Source organism: Panthera pardus, unplaced genomic scaffold, assembly GCF_024362965.1.
Source record: "Panthera pardus isolate Hobbes unplaced genomic scaffold, ASM2436296v1 HiC_scaffold_27, whole genome shotgun sequence".
Classification (NCBI taxonomy): Eukaryota; Metazoa; Chordata; class Mammalia; order Carnivora; family Felidae; genus Panthera; species Panthera pardus.
This window is the reverse complement of record NW_026526843.1, coordinates 22544982-22570454: the sequence shown is the minus strand read 5'-3', so window position 1 is coordinate 22570454 and position 25473 is coordinate 22544982.

Below are 25473 nucleotides of genomic sequence, written 5' to 3'. Positions count from 1 at the left end.
TTTGTTCTCAGTCCATGAGCTTGGAATGTCTTTCTTTCATCAATATTTTATAGTTTTCAGACTAGGTCTTTCACTGCTTTGGTTAAGTTTATTCCTAGGTACTTTATTACTTTTGGTACAAATAAAATTAGATTTTTAAAATTTCTCTTTTTGCTTATTAGTGTATAGAAATGCAACCAATTTCTTTATGTTGATTTTGTATACTGTGACTTTACTGAATTCATTTATCAGTTCTAGTAGGTTTTTGGTGGAGTCTTTAGGATTTTCTATATATAGTATCATGCTATCTGCAAATAGTGGAAGGTTTTCATTTCTTTGTTTTGTCTAGTTGCTATGGCTAAGACTTCCAATAGCATGTAGAATAAAACTAGTGACAGTGGATATCATTGTCTTATTCCTGAACTTAGGGGAAAAACTTTCAATTTTTCTCCATTTGGGTATGTTTGCTGTGGATTTTTCATGTAAGGTCTTTATTATGTTGCAGTATGTTCCCTCTAACCCTACTTTAGGCTTTTATAATGTTGAGGGTTGCTATCATGTTGTTGAGGGTTTTTATCATGAAATGATGTACTTTCTCTAATTCTTATTTTTTTGCATGTATTGAAAAGATCTTATGGGTTTTATAATTTCTCTTATTGATGTCATGTATAGTGTTGATTGATTTGTGGATATTGAATCACGTTTGCATCCTAGGAATAAATCTCATTTGAATATAGTGAGTGATTTAGTTAATGTTTGTTAGATTTAGTTTGCTAGTATTTTGTTGATTTTTGCATCTAAGTTCATCAGAGATATTGGCCTGGAGTTCTCTTTGTGTGTGTGTGTGTGTGTGTGTGTGTGTGTATGTGTGTGTGTGTTTGTGTGTTTGGTTTTGGACTCATGGTGATACTGCCCTCATAGAATGAATTTGTAGGTTTCCCTTATTCTATACTTAGAATATTCTAAGAAGAATAGGAATTAAGTCCTCTTTAAATGATTGGTAGAATTTGCTTTTGAAGCTGTCTGTTCTGGCCTTGTGTGTCTTGGGAGTTTGTTGATTACTGATTTAATCTACTTAATGATAATTGATCTCTTCAAATTTTTAATTTCCTTCTGCTTCAGTTTTGGAAGATAATATGTTTCTAGGAGTTGATCCATTTATTGTAGGTTATCTAATTTTTTGCCATATAGAATTTAATAACATTGTTCTCCAATTGTTTGTATTTCTGTTGCATTGGTTATTATTTCTCCTCTTTCATTTGTGTATTTGTGTTTTTTAAGTACTTTTTCTCCCTCTTTTTTTTATTTTGATTAGTCTGCCTAGATGTTTATAAATTTTGTTGATCTTTTCAGTGAAGCAGCTATTGGTTTCATTGATCTGTTCTATTGTTTTTTAGTGTCTATTTCATTTATTTCTGCTCTAATCTTTATTCATTCTTTCTCTTGGATTGAGTTTTGTTTGTTGTTCTTTATCTAGCTCCTTTAGGTATAAAATTAGGTTGCTTATTGAAAATTTTTCTTGCTTCATAAGGTGGGCCTGTATTGCTATATACTTCCCTCTTAGAACCACTTTGCTGTATCTCACAGGTTTATACCACTGTGTTTTCATTTTTGTTTGTGTCCATGTACTTTTTAATTTCTTCTTTGATTTCTTAGTTGACCCTATAATTGTTTGGTAGCATGTTATTTAACCATTATTTATGGTCTTCCTAGATTTTTTCTTGTAGTTGATTTCTAGTGTCATAGCATTGTAGTCACAAGAGATGTATGTTACAACTTCAATGCTTTTAACTTGTTGAGACTTGTTTATGGCCTACTATGTTATTTATTCTAGATATTGGTCTGTGTGTACTTGAAAAGAATGTGTAATCTGCCGTTTAGGATGGAATGTTCTATATATATCTGTTAAATCTATCTGTTTCAGTTGTAATTTTACGCTACTCTTTCCTTGGTGATTTTCTGTTTGGATGATCTGTCCATCAATGTAAGTGGGATGATAATTTCCCTACTATTATTTTATTACTATTGATTAGTTATTTTAGGAAGGTTATTAACTGTTTTATGTATTTTGGTCCTCCCCTCTTGGGTGCATAAATATTTACAATTGTTATATGTTCTTGGACTGTCTCCATTATTATATAATGTCTTTTGTCTCTTGTTAAAGTCCTTGTTTAAAGTCTATTTTGTCTGATATAAGTATTACTAATCTGGCTTCCTTTTGACATCCATTTGCATGTCAAATGTTTCTCCATTCCTCCACTTTTTTTAAGTTTATGCATTTATTTTGAGAGAGACTGAGACAGCACTAGTGGAGTAGGCACAGAGGGAGAAGTAGAGGGAGAATCTCAAGCATGCTCCATGCTGCTAGTGCAGAGCCCAATGCAGGGCTTGAACTCACGAAACTTCAAGATCATGACCTGAGCCAAAACCAAGAGTCAGATGCTGAACCAACTGAGCCACCCAGGTGCCACATCCATTCCCTCACTTTCAATCTGTAGGTGTCTCTGTGCATGAAATTTGTCTCTTTTACACAGCATACAAATAGGTCTTGTTTTTTTATCCACCCTATCACCTTATGTCTTTTGATTGGAGCATTTAGTCCATTTAGATTCAGAGTAATTATTGATAGATATGTATTTATTGCCATTTGTTACTTGTTTTATGGTTGTTTTTGTAGTTTTTCCCTGTTCTTTTTTTCTCTTTCTTTCATGGTATGCTGGTTTTCTTTAGTGATACACTTGGATTTCTTTTCTCTTTATCCTTTGCATATCTATTACTGGTTTTTAATTTTTTTTTACCATTAGGTTTGTATATAACATCTTCTTCATATAGCAGTCTATATTAATTTGATGTTGCTTACATTTGAACCCATTCTTTGTTCCTTACCGCCTCCACGTTTTAGATATAAGGTGTCATATTTTACATCTTTTTATTTTGTGAATCCCTTGACTGATTTTTACAGATATACTTATTTTTTATACTCTCATTTATGGCTATTCCTTTCCACTCAAACTGTCCCCTTTAATATTTCCTGTAGGGTTGGTTTAGTGGCAATGAACTCCTTTAGTTTTTGTTTGTCTGAGAAACTCTTTATCTCTTAATCTATTCTTCATGATAGCCTTGCTGGATAGAGTATTCTTGGCTGAAGATTTTTCCCTTTTAGCACTCTGGATATATCATTGCACTCCCTTTTGACCTGCAGTGTTTCTGGTGAAAAATCCACTGATAGCCTTATGCAGTTTCCCTTGTCTATCAATGTCTTGTTTTCTCTGGCTGCTTTAATATTTTTTTCTTAATCACTACTTTTTGTCATGTTAATTGCTATGTGTCTTGGTGCGGATCTCCTTAGGTTTTCTTGGAGGATCCCTGTGCTTTCTCCATCTAGATCTCTCCTTCCCCAGATTAGGGAAATTTTCAACTATTATGTCTTCAAATAAATTTTCTGCCCCCTTTTTTCTCTTCTCTTCTAGGATCCCTATAATGCTAATGTTGTTACCATTGATGCAGTTGCTGATTTTCCTAAGTTTATTCTCGGTTTGCATAATTATTTTTTTCTCTCATTTGCTCACCTTGATTAATTTCCATTACTTTGTCTTCCAGGTCATTAATTCTTTTCTCTGTTTTCTTTAGCCTGCTATTTATTCCATCAAGTGTATTTTTAATTTCATTTATTTTGTGCTTTATCTCTGACTGGTTATTTTTTGAGTTTTACATCTATTTGTTTAAAGTCACACTGGTGTCCTCCACTCTTTTCTCGAGTCCAGTAAGTATCTTTATGGTCATTATCTTAAACTCTCTATCAGGCATATTATTTATATCCATTTTGCTTAGGTTTTTTCCTGTGGTTTTATCCCATTCTTTCATTTGGGACATGTTCCTCCATCTCCTCATTTTTTCTAAATCTCTGTTTCTATGTGTTAGGAAAGACAGCTATGTCTTATTCACTGGAAAGTAGTGGCCTTATGAAGGAAAGGTAATGTAGTGCCCCATCATGTAGTGTTTCCTGTTCACCAGAACCTGGTGCTTAAGGGGTATCTCCTATGTGTGATGCATGCTCTCTGTTGTGGCTGGCCTGCTTTTTCCTTTAATCCAACCATCTGCAATGACTGTATTTACCGATTGTGGGCAATGTTTGTTTCTTGTACTGTTATTGGGCCAGCCTGGAGATACCTTAAACTTGAATTTAGTCAGACCAGGCATTTGCAACAGTGCAATAACACCAAACTGCAGGTCTCTCTTTGTGTGTTTCCCCCTGAGAAACTTTCATTGGTGCATGGGGCCTGTAGTCAGACCAGTTTTATGCCTCCAGCCTACTGTTAGGGCCTTCATCTGACTGGTATGTATGGCTATCTTTCCCTCTTTCCAGGGCAGTAATCACTTTGCAGTGGCGCCAGCCACTGTAAGGGTTGCTTGCAAAATGCAGCATTTCTGTGGAACTGCCTCATGTGGGCTATAGCCAAGAACATATTGGAGGGAGGATATTTGCAGAAGCACAGTGAGTGGGTGGAATGGTGGGGCATTTATAGCAAGCTTTGAGCTTTGAGTTTTGAGCACCTTGGAGGGGCCCTGCTGTCCCAAGACTAAATCAGCCTTGTAGGGCTCTGCAGAAGCACAGCACAGTGGGTGATGCAGCAAGGCAGTGATTCTAGCAAGCTTTGTGTGACCCTTTCCTCTGTGGCACAGGCTCTGCAACTCCAGGACTGAAGCAGCCCATGTGGAAACATTACCATAGGTGGAGTTAGAGCAACAGGGCAGTGGTGTTAGTGAGCTTTGCACATTGTGTTTCCTCTGCAGGTGGGGCCTTGTCACTACGGATTGAAGCAGGCCATCCAGAAGGGTGGATTGGCAGAAGCATAGGCTGTGAGGGTGGGGCAGCTGTGCTAGCAAGTTAGGTAGCCAATCTCTCAGTTGCCTATGTGTTTATCCTGGGTGGTGGGGAAGGGAAAAGATGCCTCCAGTTCCTTTGTTCCTGGAAGAGTTCCCCAGTGATTCTGTTCCTCAAGGACAGGCTCTGAGATGGATAAATAACCCCTCCCATATGTCCCAGGAACCTTTCAAACTGATGCTTATATGGTATCTCCATAGGCTGTTCTTGTGCTGTCTCTTCAAGGGTGGGGACTCTGTTTCCTCCTGCCTTCCAGGCTCTCCCAGAGCTTATTCCATTGATTTTTTTATGCCAGGTTTTAAGTCCCACTGGCTATAAGAACTCATGAAACCTGGCCCCTCTGGTTTTAAAAGCCAAATGTTATGGGGATTTGTCTTCCCTTTGTGGGCACCCAGATGTGGGGTTCTGTTTCTTTCTCCTTTCTATGCCCACAGTGTCCCTGTCCCCCATGTACCGTCCTGCCAGTCTGTTTAGCTCCTGATTGCATCTCTGTCTTTCCTACCCTTTTCAGTGTGGCCTGTTCTCTGCATTTAGTAGTAGAGCTTATTCTGACAGTCTTCAGGTTGTTTTCTGAATTATTTATACTATCGTGAGTGTTCTCTAATTGTATCCATGGGGCAAGGTGAGCCTAGAGTTTTCTTATTTTTCCATCTTCCTCAGAAGTCCCCTATTTTTTAAACTTAAAAAGTAGACGTCATTAATATAATTTTGTTAAAGATTTATCCACTTTTATGATGTTTATTGATTATTCCTGTGTGCTTTTTTAAAGTCTCTTTTGAAGTTATTTTTCTTCCTTCTGACGACTATCCCTTAAAAGTACATCTCAGTTTTATTTGGTTGAAAATATCTTTATTTACTTGTATTTTTGAAAAATAGTTTCAATGTGTATACACTTCTAACTTGACAGTTTTCTTTCATTTTGACAAAGATATTATTTCATGGTCTTCTAGCTTCAATTATTGCTTTTGAGACATCAGTGTATTTGTCAGTTTTTGTAGGTTATCTGTAATCTCTTTGGCTATTTTTAAAATGTTACCATTTTGTGTTTTGTAGTTTTACTGTGATATGGATTTATTTGATTTTATTCTTGTGAACTGCTGGTTGTCTGGCTCTTTAGATTGGTGTTATTGATACATCTTGGGAAACTGTCTGTTATTCCCTCTAAATATTTCCTTGGCACTCTTTTATTTTCTCTTCTGATACTTTTGTTTATATATTTCAGAATTTTCCACTCTTCTTCTATATGTTTCCTAAACTACCTTTAATATTTTTTCTTCTTTTTATCTGCATTGTGATTTTTGATAATTTCTTCAGACTGTATTCCTTTTTAACAATTTTCTCATCATTTGTGTTTAATCTGCTTTGTAAGCCTCTATTTTCTTTCTAAAGGAAATGAGTTAACTTTTTCATTCTAAGAGTTCTTTTTGTTCTTTTTCAAATTTTTTTCTTTGAAATTTGTAAAAGTGTTTTATCAGCTCTCATATCAGTAACCTTTTCATGTGTTTAAACACATTAGACGCCTATATTTTATGTACTGTTGCCTATAAGTTTATAATCAAAAGTAATTATGGACCTAATACCCCATTTTATTATTTTTGCTAATCTCATTCATGATAAATAGTTTTATTATATAGTTTTTGAGTTTTGAATTTTAATTCTTGTTATTTGGAAATTTGTGGAGATGTGTTTTCATGTTGTCCAAGTTCCTTGGCATATTAGAATACTTTAAACATTTAATTTAGAGTTTTTACTTTCTGGCCACACAAATAGTATGAATTAAAACCCTATATCCCGTGTTCACATGAGAACTGAGATTACATGAAGATTTATTTTTCTTCTCTACTTCTATACTCAGGGCCAAGGCCGATATAGTCAAGTGTTTATCTTTTTTATCAAGTCTATCCCTCTGTCTCCCTGTCTTTGTCCTTTGTCTCTGTCTCTATCTCCATCTCTCTCTGTCTCTCTCTCTCACAAACACACACACACACACACACCCCACAACTTTTTCCCCCCTCCATGAAATTGTAGCCTTTTAGCAGACCAGTTTCATTCATGATCATCATAGGATTTGTCTTTTCATTCCCACATGTGTATGTCCTATTACAATTCAAATTATAGTCAACAAGGGATGGAAGAAATCCCGGAGAAAACTCTGGTTTCAGTACTTAGTTATCAACCTGTATGCTGCATTTCTCATTAATCCTGGAGTTTAACTGTTTCACTTTTATTCTCAATAATTTATTAACGCCTTTGAAGAGACATTTTTACATTTCACCTAGCATTCTTAGCTGTTATTAAGGAGGGTTTCTCCTGTCATGCTGCTAAACTATATTATCAGAAACTGAAATCTGCCATATGTTTTTCAATTTACTTCATATATCTTTATGATATGTTTATCATGATATTACAGTGATAGTCAAGGTCAAATATCCTATTAAATTATAAAAACTCCAGAGATAACCCATATGGCTTTGCAGAATTTGTTTCCTGACTAGTTCACACACCTTATCTTACATCAATCTCTCTCCCTATAAGCTCCAATCACACTGATTGTTCTTGAGTCCTTCAAGCATATTCCATCATGTTTATCCTAGCTTAAGAGACTTCACACATGCTGTCATCTCTTCCTGGAATGATATCCTTACTCTTGTTGCTTGCTATGTCTATGCTTAATCCAAAAGCACATTATGGGTCACCTGGGTGGCTCAGTTGGTTAAGCATCCAACTTTGGCTCATGTCATGACCTCACAGTTCGTGAGTTTCAGCCCCGCGTTGAGCTCTGTGCTGACAACTTGGAGCCTGGAGCCTGCTTCAGATTCTGTGTCTCCTCTCTCTGCCCCTCCCCTGCTCATGCTCTGTCTCTTTCTGTCTCTCAAAAATTAATAAACATTTAAAATTTTTAAAGCACATTATGGCTTAAAACATCAATAATTTAATATTTCTCATGATCCTGTCTCTTGGCTGGACTCAAGTTGGATATTAGTTCTACTTCATATGGTGTTGTTTGGCATCACTAAGGTGGGTGTACTGAGTTGGGAGCTTGACTCCAACTAGGTGATCTAAGATAGCCTCAATCACCTATCTGCCATTTCATGATAGTTGTCACTCAGTGTCAATATCCCCATGTGGCAACTCTAGTAGGGTAGCTAGATTTGTTTTTACAGTGCCTCAGAAGGTGAAGAACAGCAAGGTCTTTTTAGGTCTATGTTCTGGAATTTGCTGTATTCATTTTCTATTACTATTATAACAACTTACCATGAAATTAGAGATTTAGAACAGTTATGGGAAGACAGACGTTTATTGATGTGAATATTAAGAGAATTCAGTGTGCATTTTTAACTTTCTGGGGTAATTGCATTTAAATCATTTAGTTTGATTCTATTTATGATTGGAAAGATAGGACATGACCAAATTTTCCAAAGTTAGGTATCAATAGAGTTATCTGGAGAACTACTAAAATGTAAAGTTAATTAATTCTCTCTTTAAATTGTACCTATGATCACAGAAAACTGAATTTTGTTTTACACAGAAAGAAAACTTCAAAAAACTTTGTGTAAGGCAGTTTAATGAGTCAACATATTAAGATGAAAATAGGATCTGTTTGTTATAGAGCCAAGACTAAGGTTTGTGAGCAGATGCTCAAATTGGGACAAGTTTATTTCATTCCATTTCATTTCATATATTCTGAATTAACCATTCTTATTCTTTGATCTGCTTTATCTCCCTCCTGTGATTGTTGTTTGTTATGAATCTGCTACCAAATGTGTATTGCTTCTTTTATCCCTTTAAAATATTTTTCCTTAAGAATAAATATAAATATAAATTAGAAAAGGATGTTTTCTTTGATGACAAAGTGCTTCTGAAATTTTTATAGAAAAACTTTTACCCAATACTTACATATATATAACTGGTGTATTAACTGGTGTATTAAACTGGAGTATTAACATATTAGCACTGATGCTTGAAATAAGAAACATTTATTCACATAGTAATAGGGCATGTCTTGCTTAACATCTCAAAAGTAACATATCACTTTCTCTTCTTTTACTTTAATATTATAATGAAACATACATATTAACTGCAAGAAGATAATTTGAAAAATCATTAATTTTGTATAAAATCAACTTTGTTGAAATCACATAACTTTTACCAAAGACTCTCTCTCTTTCTCTCCCTCTCTCTCTCTGTCTTTATATATATCTATTATATAGATATCTCTCTATATATTTTATCTAGATATAGATAATATCTATATATAGATAGATATAGATAATATCTATATATAGATAGATATAGATATATATAGATATATATCTATTATATATATCTATATATATATCTATTATCTATAAATATATATAGAGATTATAGATATATATATATAGATTATATTATCTATTTATATATATAGAGAGAGATATATATAATAGATATATAATAGAAAAGACTTTTGGGGTTTTTTGAAGGTATAAATGATATTTTTATATCAAAATTATAAGATATCAAAACATTTAATGATCAGCACTTTCTACTGAGTAAAATCTAGTTTTAATTTTTTCTTCAACAGTTCTCACAACCTGGATTTTAAGTTTGTATGCTTTTGTTAGATTAATAAATATTTCTATGATTTTATAATATTAAGAGTATAATTTTCTGTGGATTTCTGGTAGTTGCTTTTTATTAAATTATTAAATTTCAGTTTAATACTTTTATAAAATTTGTTTTAAAATAGTTTTAAAATGCATTTTCTAAACTTTAATTACCAGATTTTATTCAAATCTATTTAGTTAATCCCAGAACATAAAAGAACACAGTGGTGTAGCAACTCAGATTTGACAATATTCTACCTGATATGAATGATGTAACCAGCCAGGACTCGTACACTTTAGATACTTTAGAGACAAAATGATTTTATAGTAAAGCATGCTGCATCTGCTCCTATACTTTGTGGCTTCCTCAACTCCAATAAATGTCTGGAATAAACAACTTAAAATTTATTACAATTATTTATTTATTTATTTATTGTGTGTGTGTGTGTGTGTGTGTGTGTGTGTGTGTATGTCTGTGTCTGTAAGTGGTGGTGGTAGTCTTTTCCCATATATCTATAGTCCACCTGAAATTCTGCAAATGGAAAGAAGAGTTCTGTCTTTCATTTTTTTCATTACAAAGAATATATATCCACTGAAGTCAGTAGAATTAGAGTTATTATGAGAATGATTACAAATAAAAGGGAATTTTAAAAATCTAATATAATAAACCTTTACAGTATTTGGCTTCCAGAATGATTTCCAGACTTGAGCTAGAGGGTGGTTCCAATTTAATGTGGCTTTAGAAAATTTTCCAGCAATTATTGCAGTGCTTCACTGTGATGTTCCAGTTGTTTTCATTTCAACTATGTATCTTTTTATTTCACACTACCAATTGGTCTTCTCTAATAAGTCATAGTTTGCATTTCTTTACATCTTTAAATTTCACCTCATGGCACTCCACTTCGGTGTTACATCATAACTATTTTGTTAAAATTTTCATCATTAACCAGCAGCTTCCTAATTTGTTTTTTCATTCAGGTTTTCAAAATTAGCTATGTAATTTTTTACATTTGAGCCAGACCACATAATGGATTTGTCAGCTCTTGGATCAATAAACACTTCTCAGTTGAATTGGCTCTGACAAAGGTGGGATGAGTGTAGGGGAACATATAAATTATGACTGTCTAGGCACCAAAGGTTTTGAATGGAGCAATTCCATTAGAAAGGTGTATCAAAGCAGCAGATACCATTAGTGGCATATGTAATGTAGGCACATAACTCAAGAACATATACAAAAGAAGAGCTTGGAATTTTGAGGCAAATTAAAAATGAACACAAGCATAGGAAAAATACCAAATAAATATTTTCAAATCACTTTCATTTGCAAAAATGAGTTTGTTGCCTTCTTGTCCCATAGAGAAATTTTTTTCTTACCTCCAACAAAAGTGTATGAACAAGAACATTGTGGTGGTTGAGTTGAAATGTTCTTATGTGAAAATTCAAAAAATTCTTGTTTATGTGAATTATTTATGATGAATTAAAATGATATTTATGTTACTTAAAAAATTTACAGAATAAAAATATTTATATTAAAATTTGTATTTGTTAATTTATTTTTAACACTGAGCTAAACATTTACTTGGTAAAGTCACATCCCGAGTATGGAATTTATAGTGTTCTAAATCACAATCCTTTCTTGTGTTTACATAATGTCAATCACCAAAGAGTTTAAAGCACTTGACAAACATTTCTCTACAAAACTTAATGGATCTTAGAATTAAATTATAGAAGACTATGTTACATTGCATACATGCATGCCTATTAAATATTCATTTATCCTTCTTGTTAGTGCTTCCCACACTTTTTAACATTCTTATCCTTCATATTTTAAAAATTTACCATAAGAATATTTCTCTGATGGATAAAAAATTCATCTATATTTTAATTTGTTCAACATCATAAAGCCAGCAAGTAAGAAAGTTTAGGGCATGACACAATTCCTTTCATAGCACTGAAACCCATATCTTATATATTTTAAATATATATCAGAAGGTATAATGTAATGTATCTTGTAATAGCCAATATGATACTGTTCCATTACCTTTGAAGAGAAGTGCTGCTCTCATTCTAGTAAATCTTTCAACTTAAAAAAAAAAGTTTTATTTTTTCATCAAGCTGTTTGCTCTCCGTTAGGTTCATTAAGACAATTAGATATGACTTTCACTATTGCTATTATTACAATGCCTAATTACAATAAATGCTTTTTAAAATATGTTCATCCATCGTGTTGGTTGCAGTTTTATTGAAGCATCAATTGTAAAAGAACTACCAGCTCGTGAAACAAATATTTACTTTTCCATCTACCTGTTCATTCATTCATCAATTTATACATTTCATGGGAACATTCTCCCCAGAAGAACCTGTCAAATTTAATAGCTTATAACCAAGCTGTCAAGCACTTACTGCACTTCCATTAAAATAACATTCAACTGGGTGTTATAGTCATACAGTTATTTTACACTTTAATGACATAATTTAATGTTAATATAAAATAAGTGGGAAATTACTTAGAAAAATTAATAAGATTAGCTCAAAGGATATCTATGTAAGGTTTATCTAAAAAACATTTTACACATGCAAAGCTTTTATAAGTTTAGGAGCATTTGAAGGTAAGTGAAAAATATTGTACTATACTTGCAATTGTTTGCAACTAAATGATCTTAAAGTGCTCTTATTAAGATCTACAACCACAATCTTCAAAAATACATGTTAAGTGTCCCACCTACAATAAAGAACCATTTGTCTGTGTTGAATATTTGGCCATAAGTGTATCCTTTAGGTTAATTCTGTTTTATTTTTAAAGTTTCTTTATTTTTTTTTAATTTAGTTAACATACAGTATAGTCTTGGCTTGAGGAGTAGAACCCAGTGATTCACAAAAGTGTCCTCCATAATACCCATCACCCATTTAACCAATCCCCTCACCCACCTTCCCTCCAGCACCCCTCTGTTTGTTCTCTGTATTTAAGAGTCTCTTACGGTTTCTCCCCTCTCTGTTTTTATCTTTTTTTTTTTTTTTTTGGTTCTCCTTATGTTATCTATTGTGTTTCTCAAATTCCAAGTATAAGTGAAATCATACAATATCTGTCTTTTTCTGACTTATTTTGCTTAGCCTAATACACTCTAGGTCTATCCACATTGTTGCAAAAAGCAAGATTTCATTCTTTTTCAACTCTGAGTACTATTCCATTTATATATATACACATATTGTTAATCATCACTTGATGGACATTTGGATTCTTTCCATAATTTGGTTATTGTTAATAGAGCTGCTTTAAACATTGAGGTGCATGTGCCCCTTCAAATCTGCATTTTTGTATCCTTCGATAAGTTCCTACTATGCAGTTGCTGTAAGGTAGATTTATTTTTTAATTTTTTGAGGAGCATCCATACTGTTTTCCAAAGTGGCTGCACCAGTTTTCATTTCCACCAGCATTGAAAGAGAGTTCCCTTCTCTGCATCCTTGCTAACATATGTCATTTCCTGAGTTGTTAATTTTAGCCACTCTGACAGGTGTGAGGTGGTATCTCATTGTGGTTTTGATTTGTATTTCTCTGATGATGAGTGATTTTGAGCATCTTTTCATGTGTTTGTTAGCCATCTGGATGTTTTCTTTGGAAAAGTGACTATTCATGTCTTCTGCCCACTTCTGCACTTTGTTTCTAGGGTGTTGAGTTTGATAAGTTCTTTATAGATTTTGGATACCAACCCTTTATCTGATATGTCATTTGCAGATATCTTCTCCCATTCCATAAGCTGTCTTTTGGTTTTGTTGATTGTTTCCTTTGCTATGCTGAAGCTTTTTATCTTGATGAGATCCCAATACTTTATTTTTGCTTCAATTTCCCTTGCTTTTGGAGACATGTCAAGTAAGAAGTTACTGCAGCCAAGGTCAAAGAGGTTGCTGCCTGTTTTCTCCTGTAGGATTTTGATGGTTTCCTGTCTCACATATAGGTCATTCATTCATTTTGAATTTATTTTTGTGCATGTTGTAAAGAAGTGGTCCAGTTTCATTCTTCTGCATGTTTCTGTTCAATTCTTCCCACACCATTTACTGAAGAGACTGTTTTTTTTTTTTTTCCACATTGGATACTTTTTCCTTCTTTGTTGAAGATTAGTTGGCCATATATTTGTGGGTCCATTTCTGGGCTCTCTATTCTATTCAATTGATCAATGTATCTACTTTTGTGCAATACAAAACTGTGATCTTCATGATTACAGCTTTGTAATACAGGTTAAAATCTAAGGACAAACAAAATTCATAAACCCCTATTCAGATTTCTCACAAAGTAAATAGAGGAGACCCAAATAGATAAAATCATGAATGAAAAAGGACAGATCAAAACCAACACTACAGACACACATACAATTATTAGAGAATACTATGAAAAAATCATATGCCAACAAATTGGACAATCTGGAACAAATGGACAAATCATTAGATACTCACACACTATCAAAACTCAAACAAGAATAAATAGAAAATTTGAACAGACCTATAATCAGTGAGGAAATTTAATCGGTTATCAAAAATCTCACAACAAATAAAAGTTCTGGGCCAGATGGCCTTCTAGGGGAATTCTATCAGACATTTAAAACAGAGTTAATACTTATTATTCTTAAACTGTTCCAAAAAGTAGAAACAAAAGGAAAGCTTCCAGACTCATTCCATTAACCGAGCATTACCTTGATTCCAAAACCAGACAATGACCCCACTAAAAAGTAGAATTACAGGCCAATATGCCTTGTAAACCTGGGTGCAAAAATTCTCAGTAAGATACTAACAAATTGAATTCAACAGTACATTAAAAGAATTATTCACCATAATCAAGTGGGATATATTTGTGAGTTGCATGGCTGGTTCAATATTTGCAAATCAATCAACATGATACATCACATTAATAGAAGAAAGAATAAGAATTAAATGATCCTGTCAATAGATGCAGAGAAATTATTTGACAAAATAGAGCACTCATAATAAAAACTCTCAAGAAACTTGGGATAGAAGAAACATACCACGCCATCATAAAAGCCATATATGAAAGGCCCACAGCTAATATCATCTTCAATGGAGAAGAACTGAAAGCTTTCCTTGAAATCATAAACACAACAAGGATGTCCATTCTCACAACTATTGTTTAACACAGTGTTGGAAGTGCTAGCCTCAGCAATAAGACAAGAAAAAAAAAGTAAAATGCATCAAAATTAGTAAAAAGAAGAGGTCAAATTTTCACTTTTCACAGATGACATGATACTCTACATGGAACACTCAAAAACCTCCACCAAAAAACTTTTAGAGATAATACATGAATTCAGCAAAGTCGCAGGATAAAAAATCAATGTACAGAAATCGGTTGTATTTCTATACTCCAATAATGAAACAACAGAAAGAGTTATCAGGGAATCGACCCCATTTACAATTGTATCAAAAACTATAAAATACCTTGGAATAAACCTAATGAAAGAGGTAAAACATATTTACACTGAAATCTATAGAAAGCTTATGAAAGAAGTTGAAGAAGGCACAAAGAAACATAAAAGCATTTCATACTCATGGACTGGAAGAGCAAATATTGTTAAAATGATACTACTGAAATCAATGTACACATTCAGTGCAATCCATACCAAATGGCACAAGCATTCTTAACAGAGCTAGAACAAACTATTCTAAATTTTTTATGGAACCACAGAATACCCTGAATAGCCAAAGTAATGTTTAAAAAGAATACCAAAGCTTGAGGCATCACAAAATTTACATTAATTCTCATCAGCATTTACTGCACTTTGGAATTACCTGGGAGCTATTAAAAAGCTCATGTTCAAGTTGCCCATCAAACCCATGCATTAGTCTTTCTTTAGAGAACCCTAGTTAAATTTAATGCATATTCCCTGTAGATTAAAAAGAAAAAAGTGAGGCTCTATCATGCATTTTCCCTTCCTTTTATATTATGTGGCATTTTAAGTGTCACCAAAGACATGTACAACTTGTAATTAACCAGAGATCCTTAACCCTTTCTTGGGCAATGAGTTACTTTGTCAATCTGGTAAATCCCATGGCTACTTTCTAAGATTAATATTTTTAATGCATCAAATAAAATACATGGAATTGCAATAGAAGAAAACTATTGACATAATTATCAAATAGTAACAACTTTGATACAGTAATATATATATTTAACAATTAACTCACTTGAAACAGGGGCATCTGGGTGGCTCAGTTGGTTAAGCATCTGACTCTTGATTTCGGCTTAGGTCAAGATCTCATGGTTCTTGAGATCAAGCCTCACGACTGTGCTGCCAGCACAGAGCCTACTTGAGATTCTCTATCTCCCTCTTTCTTTCTGCCCCTCCCCCACTCGTGTGTGCATGCTCTCTCAAATTAATAAAGTTTAAAATTAAAAAAAATCACTTAAAATATATAGCAGTGAATTTATTATCAAAACTTTGAAGAAACGATAAGTACTAATGACATTTATTTGCAAGAGCTCTAATGAAATAGAATATCCATATTTCTGTCACAAGGACAACCACAGTTACTCCTAATAATATGTTAGATTTTTGTCAACCTTTGTAATAGAAGGCAATGATACATTTCAGTTACATTTCAGAGAAAAGAGAAATGTAATTTATTTATACTCAAGTTCATGAACATTATGAATTATGTAAGAGGTCCATGAACTCTAAATAATAACCTTTGATAAAAGGTATTTATTTTGTTAGACTGCAAATGTGTCTCAACAGATATCATGCAATAACATCTTATTGTGGAAATTGACATATAATTTTTAATATAATTTCAAGTGGAGAATCTTATGTCAATGATACATAGAAAATAAAATTTAGTGTAAAAAATCCTTTAATTATAAAGCTTTACCCTGAGTGGACAGGTATTTATAGAAATTTTTATTGGTTGGCCCTTAGGTAGCAATTAGGTAAAATAAGGTTAATTAACCTCTTAATTCTTAACGTTAATTAATGGAATTAAGATTAACTAAGAGAATTAAGAATTGAGAGTTTCCAATCCAAGAGGGTGACATAGGAAGACCATGAATTCACCTTCATGGAATACACCAAATTACACCTATTTATATAAAAAAAAATTCCTCCTGAAGAAGAATTGAGGGACTACTAAACAGTTTCTGCACAACCAAAGAGAGAATGGCAAAAGACAACAGCAAGAAAGTCTGAGACATGGTAACGGAGAGAATCTGTATCCCTGACTCAGCAAACTATAGTGGGAAAGGATAGTACTGATAGACTGGGAACACATTCCTCTGTCCTTGGGCAAAGGAGAAAAAAAAAAAAAACAGTTTAAAGGATCAATTACAATATAAAGACCAGGGCAGGGTCCCAACAGTGAGCTTGAACCCTCAATGAGCCCAGTTTCTAAAAGCCCACATCAGCTCCAGTCACACTAGTGCACAGAATGTAAGCCCTCCATATTTCTTTTTCTTTTGTTTTGTTTTTCTTCTTTTTATTATTTTTCCTTTCCTTTTCTTTCTTTTTCTTTTTCATTTTTTCTCCCCTTCTTTTTCTTCTATTCTCTTTGTTCCTTCCTTTTTTTCTTTTAAAAATTTTAAAGATTTATTTTATTTTTTCTTTATTTAAAAAGTTACAGTTTAAAAGAGAAACTAGCCCCAAAACTCTTCCAAATTGTGGGGAAAGCTGCAGAGAATTCTGGGTGGGTGGGACTAACAAACATGGCCTACACCCCCTCCACCTTGAAAGCACAGACCAGAGGCACAGTCTGGGTGCCCTAACCAGCCTGATAACTCAAGTAATCCCTGGGCCCTTAGCCCACACCAGCCCCAGATATCCTACCAAGGTGGTCACAGAATGGTGCACAACAGGAAACTCCTAAATAGTGCTCATTATAGGCCCAGAGTTTGCATCAAGGTGACACATACACAAAGAACACTAGAACACTCCAGGCCCACTACTTTGGCTTCAGATGGCTTGCTAGGACATGCACAGTGCAGAGAACTCCAGAACATCTCAGCTGATATCTGCTTCAAATCTAGGCACTCTGCCAGGGTGGTCCCCACATGGACTGTCCCAAGAACCCCATATCCATGCTTATATTGGTTTCAGGCACCCTACCAGGGCATCCCTTGTGTTGAGTATCTGGAAACACTTTTACCCATGATGGCTTTGGCTCCAGCTGCCTGGCCAGGGAACCTACTGTGCTTAACACCTTGGGACACTCTGGTTTGCATCCAATTCACCTTCAGCTGTGCTGCCAGGACACATTTTTCACAGAGACCATAGGGACCACATCAGCCTGTACCAATTCTAGCTTTAGATGTTTCATCAGGACATCCCATACATGGAGCACCCCAGGACCTCCAGGTCTGTACTCAAACTCAGTTCCAGCTGCATTTTTAAGGCATCCTCTGTGTGAAGAGTTCAGGAACATCCCAGTTGACATCCATTTCTGCTTCAGGCATCCTTCCAAGATGCCGTCTGTGTGTGGAACTTAAGATCCCCCAACTTACACCCACTTTATCTTCAGCTATCCTTCCAGGGCACCTTCTCTGCAGAGATTTAAGGTATCTCATGGCTGATATACCACATCAGCTCCAGCCACCCTGCCAAGACATCCCTTGCACAGAGCTCACCAGTACAACATGACTTGCACCCATTTTAACTTTGACTATCCTGCCAGGCAGCCCATAGTGCATAGAACCCTGGGCCTGCATCCATGTTAGTTTTAGTTCTCCTGGCAGGGCATCCACTATGTGGAATGTCTCAAGACACCCAGTCCATACCAGTGACAGCTCCAGCTATCCAGCAAACTCACTAAGCATACATAATCTACTTAGGAGATGACCATACACAAGACCATTCCTGCAAGTTTAGGAGAATTAGCTGTTTGACTTCATCCATAAAAACAAACACAGACAATCAAGCAAAATGGGGAGAAAAACAAATACTCCCCAAAACAAAAAACAAGAAAAAAAAACTCTCAAAAAATAATTAAATGAAAAAGTGATAAGCAATATGCCTAATAGGTAATTTAAAGTAATGATCAGGGAAGCCTGGGTGACTCAGTTGGATAAGCATCTGAATCTTGATTTTGACTAGGGCATGGTGTCATGGTTTGTGAGATTGAGCCCTGCGTCAGGCTCAGCACTGACAGCATGGAACCTGCTTGGGATTCTCTCTCTTCCTCTCTCTGTGTTTCTCTCTCTCTCTCTCTCTCCCTCTCTCTCTCTCTCAAAAAAAAATAAACTTAAAAAAAGAACTTGAAATAATTCAAACACTAAACACATGAGTCAATGAATCAATCAAAGAAGAAATTTAAAAAAAAAATAATGGAGAGAAATTAAAATGAAAATACAATGGTCCCAAATTTGGATGACACAGAAAAACCAATTTTAAAAGGGAAATATAGAGAAATACTGGCCTACCTCAAGAAACAAGAAAAATCCCATATAAACAGTCTAATCTTACACTTAAAGGAATAAGAAAAAGAAGAACAAAAAAATCCCAAAGTGAGTAGAAGGAAGAAAATAATAAAGATCACAGCAGAATTAAATGATATAGAGGCTAAAAGGATAATAGAGAAAAAAACCAATGAAACCAAGACCTGTTCCTTGGAAAAGATAAAGAAAAATGATAAATCTTTAGAAGCCTCATCAAGTTTTTTTATTTAATGAAGTCCCAGTTGTTTATTTCATTTTTCTTTCCCTTGCCTCAGGAGAAATATTTTTTATTTATTTATTTATTTATTTTAAACTTTTATTACATTTATTTATTTTTGAGAGACAGAGTGTGATAGAGTACGAGATGGGGAGGGGCAGAGAGAGAAAGAGACACAGAATCTGAAGCAGGCTCCAGGCTCTGAGCAAGAGTTCAGCACAAAGCCTAATGTGGGGCTCAAACCCACGAACCGTGAGATCCTGACCTGAGCTGAAGTTGGACATTTAATTGACTAAGCCACCCAGGTGCCCCGAGAAATATTTATTAATAAAATGCTATGGCTAATGTCAAAGAGGTTACTGCCTGTGTTCTCCTTTAGAAATTTTATCATTTCAGGTCTCATATTTAGGCCTTAAATCCATTTTGAATTTATTTTTGTGTATGGTGTAAGAAAGTGGTACAGTTTCATAATCACGCAAATTGTTGTTCAGTTTTCCCAGCATCACTAGTTGAAGAGACTGTATTTTTTCACATTGGATATTCTTTCCTGCTTTGTTGAACAGTAGTTGACCCATTTACCTATGTGTCTGTTTTTTGCAACAGTACCATACTGTCTTGATCACTACAGCTTGGTAATCATAACTTGAAGTCTGGCATTATGATGCCTCCAGCTTTTCTTTTCTTTGTCAATATTGCTTTGGGTATTCAGGGTCTTTTGTGGTCCCATACACATTTTAGGATTGTATAAAACTAGAGGTATCATAATTCCATATTTTAAGATATACAACAGGAGGGTTCCGGAAGATGGCGGCGTAGGAGGACGCGGGGCTCACAGCGCGTCCTGCCGATCACTTAGATTCCACCTACACCTGCCTAAAGAACCCAGAAAACCGCCAGAGGATTAGCAGAAGGGAGTCTCCGGAGTCAAGCGCAGACTAGAGGCCCACGGAAGAGGGTAGGAAGGGCGGCGAAGCGGTGCGCGCTCCACGGACTGGCGGGAGGGAGCCGGGGCGGAGGGGCGGCTCGCCGGCCAAGCAGAGCCCCCGAGTCTGGCTGGCAAAAGCGGAGGGGCCGGACAGACTGTGTTCCCACAGCAAGCGCGACTTAGCGTCTGGGAGGTCATAAGTTGACAGCTCTGCTCAGAAAGCGGGAAGGCTGGAGGACAAAGGGAGGGAGAGCTGCTGAGCCCCCGGACGGCAGAGCTCAGCTTGGCAGGGAACAAAGGCGCCAGCGCCATCTCCCCCGCCCATCCCCCAGCCAAAATCCCAAAGGGAACCAGTTCCTGCCAGAGAACTTGCTCGCTCCGCGCAAACACCCAACTCTGTGCTTCTGCGGAGCCAAACCTCCGGCAGCGGATCTGACTCCCTCCCGCTGCCACAGGGCTCCTCCTGAAGTGGATCACCTAAGGAGAAGCGAGCTAAGCCTGCCCCTCCAGCCCCCGTGCACCTTGCCTACCCACCCCAGCTAATACGCCAGATCCCCAGCAACACAAGCCTGGCAGTGTGCAAGTAGCCCAGACGGGACACGCCACCCCAGAGTGAATCCCGCCCCTAGGAGAGGGGAAGAGAAGGCACACACCAGTCTGACTGTGGCCCCAGCAGTGGGCTGGGGGCAGACATCGGGTCGGACTGCGGCCCCGCCCACTAACTCCAGTTATACACCACAGCACAGGGGAAGTGCACTGCAGGTCCTCACCACGCCAGGGACTATCCAAAATGACCAAACGGAAGAATTCCCCTCAGAAGAATCTCCAGAAAATAACAACAGCTAATGAACTGATCAAAAAGGATTTAAATAATATAACAGAAAGTGAATTTAGAATAATAGTCATAAAATTAATCGCTGGGCTTGAAAACAGTATACAGGACAGCAGAGAATCTCTTGCCACAAAGATCGAGGGACTAAGGAACAGTCACGAAGAGTTGAAAAACGCTTTAAACGAATTGCAAAACAAAATGGAATCCACGATGGCTCGGCTTGAAGAGGCAGAGGAGAGAATAGGTGAACTAGAAGATAAAGTTATGGAGAAAGAGGAAGCTGAAAGAAAGAGAGATAAAAAAATCCAGGAGTATGAGGGGAAAATGAGAGAACTAAGTGATACACTAAAAAAAAAATAATATATGCATAATTGGTATCCCAGAGGAGGAAGAGAGAGGGAAGGGTGCTGAAGGGGTACTTGAACAAATTATAGCTGAGAACTTCCCTGAACTGGGGAAGGAAAAAGGCATTGAAATCCAAGAGGCACAGAGAACTCCCTTCAGACGTAACTTGAATCGATCTTCTGCACGACATATCATAGTGAAACTGGCAAAATACAAGGATAAAGAGAAAATTCTGAAAGCAGCAAGGGATAAACGTGCCCTCACATATAAAGGGAGACCTATAAGACTCGGGACTGATCTCTCCTTTGAAACTTGGCAGGCCAGAAAGGCTTGGCACGATATCTACAGTGTGCTAAACAGAAAAAATATGCGGCCGAGAATCCTTTATCCAGCAAGTCTGTCATTTAGAATAGAAGGAGAGATAAAGGTCTTCCCAAACAAACAAAAACTGAAGGAATTTGTCACCACGAAACCAGCCCTACAAGAGATCCTAAGGGGGATCCTGTGAGACAAAGTACCAGAGACATCACTACAAGCATAAAACATACAGACATCACAATGACTCTAAACCCATATCTTTCTATAATAACACTGAATGTAAATGGATTAAATGCGCCAACTAAAAGACATAGGGTATCAGAATGGATAAAAAAACAAGACCCATCTATTTGCTGTCTACAAGAGACTCATTTTAGATCTGAGGACACCTTTAGATTGAGAGTGAGGGGATGGAGAACTATTTATCATGCTCCTGGAAGCCAAAAGAAAGCTGGAGTAGCCATACTTATATCAGACAAACTAGACTTTAAATTAAAGGCTGTAACAAGAGATGAAGAAGGGCATTATATAATAATCACAGGGTCTATCCATCAGGAAGAGCTAACTATTATAAATGTCTATGCGCCAAATACCCGAGCCCCCAGATATATAAAACAATTACTCATAAACATAAGCAACCTTATTGATAAGAATGTGGTCATTGCAGGGGACTTTAACACTCCACTTACAGAAATGGATAGATCATCTAGACACACAGTCAATAAAGAAACAAGGGCCCTGAATGATACATTGGATCAGATGGACTTGACAGATATATTTAGAACTCTGCATCCCAAAGCAACAGAATATACTTTCTTCTCGAGTGCACATGGAACATTCTCCAAGATAGATCATATACTGGGTCACAAAACAGCCCTTCATAAGTTTACAAGAATTGAAATTATACCATGCATACTTTCAGACCACAATGCTATGAAGCTTGAAATCAACCACAGGAAAAAGTCTGGAAAACCTCCAAAAGCATGGAGGTTAAAGAACACCCTACTAACGAATGAGTGGGTCAACCAGGCAATTAGAGAAGAAATTAAAATATACAGGGAAACAAACGAAAATGAAAATACAACAATCCAAACGCTTTGGGATGCAGCGAAGGCAGTCCTGAGAGGAAAATACCTTGCAATCCAGGCCTATCTCAAGAAACAAGAAAAATCCCAAATACAAAATCTAACAGCACACCTAAAGGAAATAGAAGCAGAACAGCAAAGGCAGCCTAAACCCAGCAGAAGAAGAGAAATAATAAAGATCAGAGCAGAAATAAACAATATAGAATCTATAAAAACTGTAGAGCAGATCAATGAAACCAAGAGTTGGTTTTTTGAAAAAATAAACAAAATTGACAAACCTCTAGCCAGGCTTCTCAAAAAGAAAAGGGAGATGACCCAAATAGATAAAATCATGAATGAAAATGGAATGATTACAACCAATCCCTCAGAGATACAAACAATTATCAGGGAATACTATCAAAAATTATATGCCAGCAAATTGGACAACCTGGAAGAAATGGACAAATTTCTAAACACCCACACTCTTCCAAAACTCAATCAGGAGGAAATATAAAGCTTGAACAGACCCATAACCAGCGAAGAAATTGAATCGGTTATCAAAAATCTCCCAACAAATCAGAGTCCAGGACCAGATGGCTTCCCAGGGGAGTTCTACCAGACATTTAAAGCAGAGATAATACCTATCCTTCTCAAGCTATTCCAAGAAATAGAAAGGGAAGGAAAACTTCCAGACTCATTCTATGAAGCCAGTATTACTTTGATTCCTAAACGAGACAGAGACCCAGTAAAAAAAGAGAACTACAGGCCAATATCCCTGATGAATATGGATGCAAAAATTCTTAATAAGATACTAGCAAATCGAATTCAAGAGCATATAAAAAGAATTATTCACCATGATCAAGTAGGATTCATTCCTGGGATGCAGGGCTGGTTCAACATTCGCAAATCGATCAACGTGATACATCACATTGACAAAAAAAAAGAGAAGAACCATATGATCCTGTCAATCGATGCAGAAAAGGCCTTTGACAAAATCCAGCACCCTTTCTTAATAAAAACCCTTGAGAAAGTCGGGATAGAAGGAACATACTTAAAGATCATAAAGGCCATTTATGAAAAGCCCACAGCTAACATCATCCTCAACGGGGAAAAACTGAGAGCTTTTTCCCTGAGATCAGGAACACGACAGGGATGCCCACTGTCACCGCTGTTGTTTAATATAGTGCTGGAAGTTCTAGCATCAGCAATCAGACAACAAAAGGAAATCAAAGGCATCAAAATTGGCAAAGATGAAGTCAAGCTTTCGCTTTTTGCAGATGACATGATATTATCCATGGAAAATCCGATAGACTCCACCAAAAGTCTGCTAGAACTGATACATGAATTCAGCAAAGTTGCAGGGTACAAAATCAATGTACAGAAATCAGTTGCATTCTTATACACTAACAATGAAGCAACAGAAAGACAAATGAAGAAACTGATCCCATTCACAATTGCACCAAGAAGCATAAAATACCTAGGAATAAATCTAACCAAAGATGTAAAAGATCTGTATGCTGAAAACTATAGAAAGCTTATGCAGGTAATTGAAGAAGATATAAAGAAATGGAAAGACATTCCCTGCTCATGGATTGGAAGAATAAATATTGTCAAAATGTCAATACTACCCAAAGCTATCTACACATTCAATGCAATCCCAATCAAAATTGCACCAGCATTCTTCTCAAAACTAGAACAAGCAATCCTAAAATTCATATGGAACCACAAAAGGCCCCGAATAGCCAAAGTAATTTTGAAGAAGAAGACCAAAGCAGGAGGCATCACAATCCCAGACTTTAGCCTCTACTACAAAGCTGTCATCATCAAGACAGCATGGTATTGGCATAAAAACAGACACATAGACCAATGGAATAGAATAGAAACCCCAGAACTAGACCCACAAACGTATGGCCAACTTATCTTTGACAAAGCAGGAAAGAACATCCAATGGAAAAAGACAGTCTCTTTAACAAATGGTGCTGGGAGAACTGGACAGCAACATGCAGAAGGTTGAAACTAGACCACTTTCTCACACCATTCACAAAAATAAACTCAAAATGGATAAAGGACCTGAATGTGAGACAGGAAACCATCAAAACCTTAGAGGAGAAAGCAGGAAAAGACCTCTCTGACCTTAGCCGTAGCAATCTCTTACTCGGCACATCCCCAAAGGCAAGGGAATTAAAAGCAAAAGTGAATTACTGGGACCTTATGAAGATAAAAAGCTTCTGCACAGCAAAGGAAACAACCAACAAAACTAAAAGGCAACCAACGGAATGGGAAAAGATATTTGCAAATGACACATCGGACAAAGGGCTAGTATCCAAAATCTATAAAGAGCTCATCAAACTCCACACCCGAAAAACAAATAACCCAGTGGAGAAATGGGCAGAAAACATGAATAGACACTTCTCTAAAGAAGACATCCGGATGGCCAACAGGCACATGAAAAGATGTTCAACGTCGCTCCTTATCAGGGAAATACAAATCAAAACCACACTCAGATACCACCTCACGCCAGTCAGAGTGGCCAAAATGAAGAAATCAGGAGACTATAGATGCTGGAGAGGATGTGGAGAAACGGGAACCCTCTTGCACTGTTGGTGGGAATGCAAATTGGTGCAGCCGCTCTGGAAAGCAGTGTGGAGGTTCCTCAGAAAATTAAAAATAGACCTACCCTATGACCCAGCAATAGCACTGCTAGGAATTTATCCAAGGGATACAGGAGTACTGATGCATAGGGGCACCTGTACCCCAATGTTTATAGCGGCACTCTCAACAATAGCCAAATTATGGAAAGAGCCTAAATGTCCATCAACTGATGAATGGATAAAGAAATTGTGGTTTATATACACAATGGAATACTACGTGGCAATGAGAAAAAATGAAATATGG